This window comes from Cavia porcellus, unplaced genomic scaffold, assembly GCF_034190915.1.
Source record: "Cavia porcellus strain 051 isolate PalLab524CR breed Dunkin Hartley unplaced genomic scaffold, mCavPor4.1 scaffold_9, whole genome shotgun sequence".
Taxonomy (NCBI): Eukaryota; Metazoa; Chordata; class Mammalia; order Rodentia; family Caviidae; genus Cavia; species Cavia porcellus.
Genome location: NW_026947492.1, coordinates 66,667,002 through 66,677,440, shown reverse-complemented (window position 1 = coordinate 66,677,440; position 10,439 = coordinate 66,667,002). Strand labels below are relative to the sequence as shown.

The window sequence follows — 10,439 nt, the reverse complement described above, 5'->3', positions numbered from 1 at the left end:
AGGAAATAAAGTTAGATATTATATTGTTTGTGAATTGCTTGTTATTGTAAATCTAAATTGCAATTAGATTCAGATTCAGATTTTTTAAGAATGACAATATCAGGCATTTATGCAAATTATTACATTAAAGTATAAGACATTTATAATGAATGTATAGAAATGATAATTTGTGATCAGAATAATGATTCCCATTTTAGACTAATTTCACTATTTATTCAGAAAAATTTTTTAAATGCAAATATAAACTTCTTTTATTACTTTAAATGTACAATTTTCTTTGTAAAAATTACTTTGCATCAAGTAGTTAAAACAACTCAACAGAAAACGAAAACACTAATAAGAACACATAATATTCTTTTAAAATAAATGATATAATGGTTTTGTCAATTATTACTCATCAACAAAAACAATAATTTATAGGTTTAAGAAAAGAGAAGTACGTAAGGAAACTATCATACATTCATTCCATTCTTACTCCATAAATAATAGTGTCACTATGGGTGGTACAAGATGACAGATATTGCCTTCACATATGTGGACATGTGGAGCCACATGTTGCCCAAATCTGTGTGTGAGAAAAGAGAAGAAAGATGGAGTGCTGAACACTAAGATGACACAGACATGGGAGACACAGGTGCCCAAGGTTTTGAGCCTGGCATCCTTGGTGGGGAGGTGGAACACTGTTGGAGAAAGAGGACATAGGAACAAAGGATCAGTATGAAGTCCTCCTCACCATTGATGAAGGCAACAATGAGGCTGTAGGCTCTGTGGAATTTTGTATTAGCACAGGCAAGCTTGATGAGGGCCATGAACTCGCAGTAGGTGTGGGACATCATGTTGGTTCTGCAGCAGGGAAGCCAGTGCAGCAGGAAAGGATGAGGACTGGTAAGTGCTGTGCCTGGTAGTACAACAGCAAGTCCCATTGCTCCAACTACAGGGAGTGTGAGAATAGCTGTGTGTTTTAATGGATTACATATGGCTACATAACGGTCAAAAGCCATAGCCAGGAGGAAGCCAGACTCCACGGTGGAGCAAGAGTGAATCAGGAACACTCGAATGTGGCAGGCTTCCAAGCGAATCTCTCCATCCTGAAACCAGAAGAGCTGAGAAGTTTGGAGATAGCTGTAGTGCACACAACAAGGTCAGCCACTGCCAGCATGCAGAGAAACAGATGCATTGGCTCATGGAGGCTGGGGTCTGTCTTTATGATAAACAAGGGAACAGTTCCCCAGTAGGTCTAAAAGGTAGGCCACACCAAATGGGATGGATATCCAGAAGTGGGCAGCCTCCAACCACGGAAATCCAGTGAAAATAAAGGTTGCTGAATGGGCATCGGTTTTGCTATAGACTGGCATCACAAGAGTCAAGTGTTTTAGTTTCTCTTGCTGGATGTTTCCTCTGGAGCACATTAAACAATAGCTAAGTTTTGAAATTTTCTAAATGAAATTCAAAAATTAATGAACTGTATGTTCTCAGACAAATGCAATAAATATGAATATCTGATAGAAATTGTCTCATCATTTGACAATCAGGTATTATTCTGCCTAAAACATTTCAGTATATAAAAGCACAGAGAATGTCTGAATATAGGACATGAAAATATTTTGCTCTTCATGAGGTGCATTGCAATGTTTTTATTCCTCACGTGTAATCTTGATATATTTTCTCATATCGACATTGACATAAGTTATTGATTTATGAAATTTTAATGTGCAATAAGGTTAATGTATAGATGCTAAATGAGGTTAAGATTTCCATAACCAAATTCAGTCAATCTTATGAAAAATTTATTATCTTTCATTGAGAAGAAAGTGATACAAATCAAAAATTAAAGAGTCAGGTTTTAAATAGAGAATTGATATTTTTTAGTAGCTCCCACAAATTTTTCAGATATATCGTGCAACATAGTATGACTCTGGCATAAGAAAAATAACAGAGAGTTTTCCATGTTTGTGGAATCAGAAGGTTTACTTACATCTCCAGGACACATTTAAGCACTACAGCAATGATGTGCTTACGACAATGTGTTAGGAAAAAAATCACTGTGCCATTAATGTCACTTTTGGGCCACAGAATTTGCATCTACTCTGCATTTCTTCAAGCCATTGTCTCAACAATCTCATTCTAACCTATCACATAAGCTTCGCCACCTCCTTTGATTATTCTAATTTATCAAACCCTGGCTTTGATTGACATCACTACAAAGCCTCTACTCATCCAAATGTAGTTCATAAGTTTACCTCTTTTCCTCAGATATCTATATCGCCTGATCCTCACATTCACTGCCATGTTGAAATTTGCTCATTTTTCTCCCTCCCTTTAAGATTATTTTAACAGCATTCTGATACTCATGCAGGTTCCCTTTTTTTTTTCTTCATCATTTCTTCATGTTTTTATTTTAACAGAAGAGGCACAGTTTTCGATACACTTCGTTCAGCGTTACAGACATTATCAAAAACTACACAGTTTTATGATCATGAAAAATAAGGCTTAAGTCAGTGTCCAATGAAGTAGTAGAGGCATGCGCAGCACACTGGACCTCAGTACCCAGTTGTAATTATCTAAGGCCTTATAGCCTTTGAACTTGTCTTTTATGTTCAACCACAAAAGTGCTGCTTAGTTTCACTGTTTCAACTTCAGATTCTCAAGGAATGAATAACCTCTTTTGAGCATGAAAATAACAGGCTACATTAATCAAGGCAGCTTTAGAAAGCGTGTGGAATGGCATTTCTGAATCAGAACTCTTATTGGACAGTAAGAGAATTTCAGGACACTAGGCTACTGGAAAATTGTAATAAGATAGCAGTTAACTTTTCTAAATTTGACACTTAGTGAAATGAATCAGTTGATTTCCTGAGAACATTTCAAATATTAACACATATAAATTTTATCCTTTTGATTCAGGAATGTTTAGTAATCTGCAATAAAGCTGAACAACTGGTTAGTGAGAGACTTAGTTTTTAGCACACATGTAATTAAAGATTCGTCACACATCATTATAGTGTGGTTTTCCCTAATTATGTGAAGGTCTATGTGGGTATCTGTAGAAATTATGTTTTGTATGTAACCAAAAATAAAGTTTCTCCCAATAAGTTGATTATTAATGACAATGAAAGGGGCTGGGGATCTAGCTCAGCAACATAAGCACCTGCCTTGCAAGCAGGCAGTTATGAGTTCAATCCCTGGTACCGATAAAAAAAAAAAAAAAAGTAATAATAATGAAAGTTTCCTTTCATATTCCTTGAAGACATTATTCTAGATCTAAGCCTTTTTTATTCTTACTAGTCATTTTCCAAAATATCTGAGAAGGAATTTTAACATAACTAGGCTCTGTCATTTATATATTGCTCTGTAATTAAATATATGGTGATATTCTTTGAACTTCAGAGTTTACATATTTTACTCTTTTGACCTAAAATAAATCTTTACCTCATTTAACCATAGTTGTGGTTCTTTTTACATTCTTGCATTTTTTATACACAGTAGCCATCTGCTTTCAAACTTTTCTTTCTAAGCAAGTATAAATATATTTTCCTGGTACAGAATATTTGAAAAGATTTCATGGAGAAAAAATTGAGTAAAGTAAATGTAAATATCTAGCAATTAAGGTTTTTCTCTTACAATGTGTAAATTTAAAATTAAGATGAATAGCACATTAATCATAGTGTATATTTTAAAAATGGAAAGTCAAAATTGATACAAGATTTGAGTTAAAGAGGAACATCCAGGGACAAATGACAGTGGAAAGTGTTGTCATCTTTTTTGTAATAATCTTGGTTTATGTCTTATACTGAGCAGCTACTTTGAAGATAATGATAGAAATTATAATAATTATTTTATTCTCCTATTACTTGAGTGTAAAAATTGGTTTTTAAACATGAAAAGGGTCATTAATTGAAGCAACTTTTAATTAAAGTTTGTAGAACACATTAATACTAAAAATAGTATTTTTCACTGAATTATTTAACTACTTCTCATCTCTAGGAAAAATTTCACTTATAAACTTGGGGATAAGTAGAGTGACTCTTAGTGTAAAACATTCTCTAATGGTCTAAAAAGTGAATCATTGAAATCTCCAGTAGTAAAACAAGAGTAAATTTTAAAATTCCTAATATGTCTACAATCATTCAAAACACATCTAAAAGATACACAATGTACTTCTATCAACTACATCACAGATATGCAAGTAAAATGTAATATTAATGTGATTTTTCTATTAGCATTGAATGTGTACAAAGATGAAAAATACATTTGTATAGATGGAAGTACAATTGTACTGATAACTATATAAACAAATTTCCTCCTAAGGAAAACTACTGCCCCGTCTTAGCCTGTAATAGTAGAGCTGCCATTGTGTGTGAGACATGAACAGTGGAATGAAGAAGAAAGATATGAAAAAGTATGAAGTGCAACCTGACAGACTGATGAAAGCTCAGGATGGAGACAACAAAGGGAGGTGCCAGAGACAGATCAATGAAACTAGAAGAGAATGTCATAAAATTTGATAGAGGAGTAGAGGGTCAATACCAGTAAAAAGTTACTAAAGGTTGCCATGGCCTATATTTCAGAGTGTGGCTGCTCTAAGGAGAGCCATGAAATTCTTCATGTGCCTGCTGAGCAGACAGTTCTTGGCATAAGGAGAATCATGTGCACTGCTTTACCTCCCCAGGAATTGTGGGGATCAGAATAAGCACCTCCTTGTCCTAAGCAAGTCTTCCTTTCTCTCATGACTTATATTGCCCAAAGGAGCCCAGTTAAAGACTGTTTCTAGGTGCTCCAGTTTCCTGTTGACAAGGATTGTGATAGATTCCCTGTGATGTAAGGAAAACAAGCATTTGTAGGTTAAGATTTTGATTTAGAAGACAACGTCTATTACCTCAAAATCACATGGGGTGGAGTGTGCGTTCTCAGCTATCTCTGCAGTCTGCCTTTCAGCAGAACAACTATATCTGACACTTGTTGGGCACATAATCTTATTGTTTCACATACTCTTTTTTAGGTTTAACATTAAAATATCAAAACAGACATCTTTCGTGTTATCTTGTTATTTGGCTTAGTTTTATATTTTGAAATTACATGATTTTGAATATTTACATCATATCAGAATTTACATTTTATATCCTATCAAAATTTTTGTTATATATCCCTTATTCCTGTCATGATTTATAAAAAAGAAAATTCATAAAAATATTTAGATACAATAAGAATGGAATTTTGATGATAATTTTATTGTATCTAAACATTAATATATAAAAATTGATACTGTTAATCATTTAATATTTTTAACTAGATATGCTTACCGCTAGTTTTGAATGTATTTTAGTCACCTTTAGGTCTTTGAATTGTTTTTTGAAACTGTTCTGTGTGAATCACACAATTTATTTAATTATAAAAATTAACATTTAAAAATTTTTCATAATTACTTTCTCTATTCTAATTGTTCAGAATTATGTATCTCAAATATGCATTTTATATAAACTGTATGTATAAAATTGATTTGCATAATTTCAAATTATAATTTTTTATCTCTGACATGCATTTGCACATTCAAATTAATATTCATGTTCACGTTCCCAGAAGAGGTCAAACAAGAGGAAGTTCTGACTTACACTTTCAGCTTTCCAAAACAAGTATCCATTTTACTGTCTCTTCATTGCTGTATGTCTCTATTTCTCCATCTCTTTCATAATAATTGCAGTATTCAAAGTGGCTCCTAAGTATAGTATTGAGGTGCTGAGAAATGTCTAAAATGACCAAGGATTGTTTTGTGCTCCATTCATGAAACAACTTAGATAAGTTTTATGCAGGAATGAGTTTCAATGTTTTGATATTGAGTACAATGATATTGAATAAACATACCAACTCCTCATCCTTTTCAAAAAGACCAAGTTTTGCTCTGTATATAGGAGGTTTATATGGAAAATGGTAAAATAACATACATGATGTGCAATATTTATTGAAAACATGTCAATTAAAATTCATGAAAGCAGATTGGAGTGAGCGTCTGCATTAAGAGCTAACAGATAAGGAAAATGCAGAACTGAATCACTTGGGGTAAGCAGTGTGTATTCAAAGAAAACAAGGAAATCCTCAAACAGACCAAGTTCTCCTAAATGTAGGATATTCACAGTAATCATTCAGAAAGAACCAGCTCAACTTCAGCCAGCAAGTGAAAGAAAGTCTCTTTGATTAAATGATCAAAGGAATAGTTTCCTGAAATTAATCCATTCGATTTTCTGATATTCTGAATCTTAGTACTTGCCTAGTCTACAAGAACCTTTTTTCCATGTTCTTTGTAATGTATAACTCTGTATTTTCAGATAGGTTTATCCTTCCTCCATGGATTATTAATATATACTTATTGGAAATTAAAATAAATTATTGAAAAATATACTTTACAGAGGAAAATGTCAACATTGGTATATTCATGAGATGTGAGACAATAAAATCCAGTGTAGAGCATTTGGATGGGGCTGAAATCTAAACACATTTACATTCATGTTAGCCAGAGTCAGGAAAGCATCCAGCTCTCTGGATCACTTTTCCAAAGCTCAAGACAAATGCCATTCTTATGACTGAGGCAGGTCTTTCAAATTAGCAGAAACAATAAATGTTAACACTAATTTTAAATTAATTTTCGAGTACACGATAGAATATTATAAAGTATACTTGCCAAAATTGAACATAGAAATCTTGAAATTATTCCTCTGCTTAGATAAAATTTTATGACCTTAACCATTTTTTCCAGTATCCTGCCCAACTTTGTCTTGGGTGGAACATTTGCAATTGTAAAAACTGCATGGGTAAGATCATGTAGTGTTTGTCTTTCTGTGATAAGATATTTTATCTTGATATCAGTTAAGCACACCCATGTTGTTACAAATGAAAAAAATTAAATGACAAAATTCATTCCTTTCTGAGGCTGGTGCTCCACTACAGAGACATGCCACACTGAGCCTTCTGTCTACAGAAGGGACCCTGCGGCCAAGCAGTTTTCCCTGTCAGTGGGCAGAAGTTTCGACTGTGTCATATGAGTAAATGAAACTTTCCTTTTTACAATTTTCAATGTGCCTTTTCTCATTCTTGAGCCACCAGGTTGCTAAAACAACTCCTTTGATTGGCAGAGCCACCACAAAATTAATTTCCATGAATGGTTAATAATTAGTGATTGTGAGGGATAATGAATGCTGAGTGCCTCTGTTTTGCCATCTTGCCGACCCTTAGTTTTCTTGGCAATGTAGGTGCTTTAATCTTTCATCTTTCTCTTGACTTAGGAGTCAAGAGAACACTACCAACTGGATCCCCAGAGATTTTTTTTTTTTTTTTTTTTTTTGGCTTTACACATCATCTCTAGGGCATTTTCTATTTCTGGTGCCTGTGAGGCAACGAGAAGTAATCATATAAAAAGTGAACATGGTGGGCTGAAAAAAAAACCAGAAACAGGATTCTATCCTAGGTTCAGTCTGGTGAGTCTTTCCTGTCTCGCTTTTCACAAGTGCTCCATGGAATGTAGGGAAGAACAGAAAGGCTGAGGCACAGCAGAAGGGAAAAAGAACAGATAAAAAATTTGGGAAAATATGTCTAAAGATGAAGCTTAGAAAATGAAGAAGATTTATGGCTAGGAATAGTCATGTAATACTACTTAAACCACTTGGATAACAGCCTGAACCTATTTGGTGTAAATTTTATGAAATTCAATCTGCTGATTTCTAAAAGATAATACATAGTATGATATCTTTGGAATATAGCTTAAAGTATCTTAAAATTGTGGTCTATGTAAATTTAGTGATATTTGTAGGAAGGTTTATCTTTACCATCTCATTGTAGATGAAATCTGGGCCCAAAATATTAAAATAGTTGTGCAATGTGACACAGCCAACAGACAATGCTTATTTACTTTCTTTTGACTGCAATCATAAAGTAGGTATTAGACTGACCCCAGAACTCGTGATTCCTTGTAATGCAGCACATTGGGTTGCAATCAGTTAAATAGAAAATAATGTTTTGGACAAGTTCCATTGTGAGAGACAAGTGTATTGATTTTAAAAAGTCGGATTAATCTTATTTGTGTAATTTTGGCACCAGAAAATGATGACACTGTTATGATTTCTGATATAGTCCATCTCAGACTGGTATTGATGTGTAACTGACAAGTACAAAATTTCATTGTTTGATATACGACCTCCAGTTATTTCCAAATATTGTCCAAGTCACTGCTAGTATATCTAACTAGTTACTCATGCAGTGCCTCAACCTAGCATAAAAATATCTGATTTAAGGTATGCAATTTTCCACACTGTTTTATTTCTAATTCAGACTGTAATGCTATCTCTCATATTTGTAATAAAATGAAATAGTTTATTTTTGCTTTAATTATTAGATCTCCATTGATGAATATACTTTTGTTTGTGTATATCAGTTAAAACAAAGTTAAAATTATCAGTCACACAGCTGTTAGCTAAAACAGTTTCCTTTTCTGCTATAATTTATATTGAAATTGTGCTCAGATTGAAAAACTATTTTTACTTCTAACACTGTTTGACTAGTATCCTGTTTTTCATAGATGTCATTTTGAAAAATAGAAAGTTTTGCTTAATATACAATCTGCCATTGTTACTTACATTGATATAGCACACAAAATACTTCAACATGTGAAAGTATCCTATACTCACTCTTAGGGTACCTGTGTCACACTTTTTAAAAAAATATTCATTACTCTAAAAATGAGATATAAAAGCAAAAACTGTGTTCTGATGAGTGCTCCACATTGTGTATCCTCCAAATAATCTCTCCTGTTCTTTGCTTTGTTTCTTTTCAAATATTTTCTATTTCTGTTTTAGACCATTTTCTGCCATTTCTTTGATGATTTTAAGTACCCCTGTCCACTATCTGTGTAACATGGAACCTGGTCTTTGGGTTTTGTTTCTCTATCATATCAATATCTATATAATAGCCAGAGTGTTTTACTGAAATGGTTCTTGTAATCACTATCACTTTTCTAGTGATACAAATGATAAAAAAACCTTTACCATGAAATATTTACAGACGATAAAAGATCAAATGCTTTGAGAATGCAACCATTTTAATGTTGTATTAAAGATATAAAAGTATTGAAGAAAGTGTAGTTTTTAGTAAATTTAAGATTATAATTAAGATTATAAAGTTTCCTTGCTACTAATATCCAGAAATGCTGACTATATTGTCTTTATATTCAGTAGTTTTTCCAGCTTCTTATTGTTTCTTAAACTACCAAAGTCATGGTTCCTTTGTGCTTATGGATGTTGATTCTGTAATTCAAACAGATATGAAGTTTAAGCAGATGATACCTGTAAATATATGTGGATGGGGGTGTTTTTATGTATGCCTTGGGTAAAGTATAGCTTTTGTTTTTTTTTACTGAAACTTTTCCTGGTATTCACTCTTTCGTGATATACTTTCTCCTTGCTTTGTAAACATATGTGCTTCACCCATTAGATGACACTTTAAGGTGTTTCAGGCGCATTTTCTTTTTCAAATATATTCAAAATTCTCACCTGTAGGTGTTTATAGAGATTACTTATGCTATGGCACAATTTCTGTCACTGATTTTAAATAGTATGAGGTATATCAGTAAATGCTACTTTATTATTTTATAATAAATTTGTATTAATGAATGTATTAATTCTCATCATTTAGGTAATGTTAATTGTTTTCAATTAAAATTTTAAAATAATGCTCATTAATAATTTAATACCCTTCTTGTATATCCCATTTGTGTTACGATCCAGAAAAGTAGAATGAACAGAAATGATTCCCTGGGTGTCCTGGGGAATCCCAGTGGCTAAGTGAAAGTAAACTGTATAGGTGATGATCAGTGAATATCACTAATGGAGTAGATATTGAGGCAACATATGTATAATTTCAAATATAAAATTATTACAAATTAACAAAGAAAAATGACCTAACAAAATGAGTACATTATGTACAAGTTTGTGTGTGTGCACGCACGTGCATGTGTGTGTGTGCAAGGGCGCGTGTGTGTGTTTTGTGTGTGGGGTGTCCTAGAGACAGGGTCTCATAATTATCCACTTCTGCATCCATATCATTCACTCATTGTGTTGTTTGTGTGTGTGTGTGTGTGTGTGTGTGTGTGTGTGTGTGTGTGTGTGTATGCTTTGGTTAGAGACAGGTTCTTTCTGAATTGCTAAATTGTACATGTTAGGGTCTATCTAATTTGCACTTTGTCTTTGTTTCCCAGAGAGCTTGGTTTATGGGTGTATGCCTCCAAGACCTTAAGCGGTTGTTAATTTTTTTTTTTTAATTAAACAGCATAACTTCCTCTAGGACCTTGGCATACAGAATGTGATTTTTCATAGTATTCTTTGTATGTATTTCTAGTTGTGTGAATATATTCAAGAATAGATATGGACGGTGGAATAACAGTCTTCATTTTCTTTTAG

The 10,439-nt window shown here is 33.2% G+C and overlaps 1 pseudogene; it reads right to left on the bottom strand.

Annotated features, from left to right (window-relative positions):
• Window positions 1-397: 397 nt before the first annotated feature.
• On the bottom strand, window positions 398-1,355 carry LOC106026590 (olfactory receptor 52K2-like; annotated as a pseudogene).
• Between the last annotated feature and the right edge of the window lie 9,084 nt (window positions 1,356-10,439).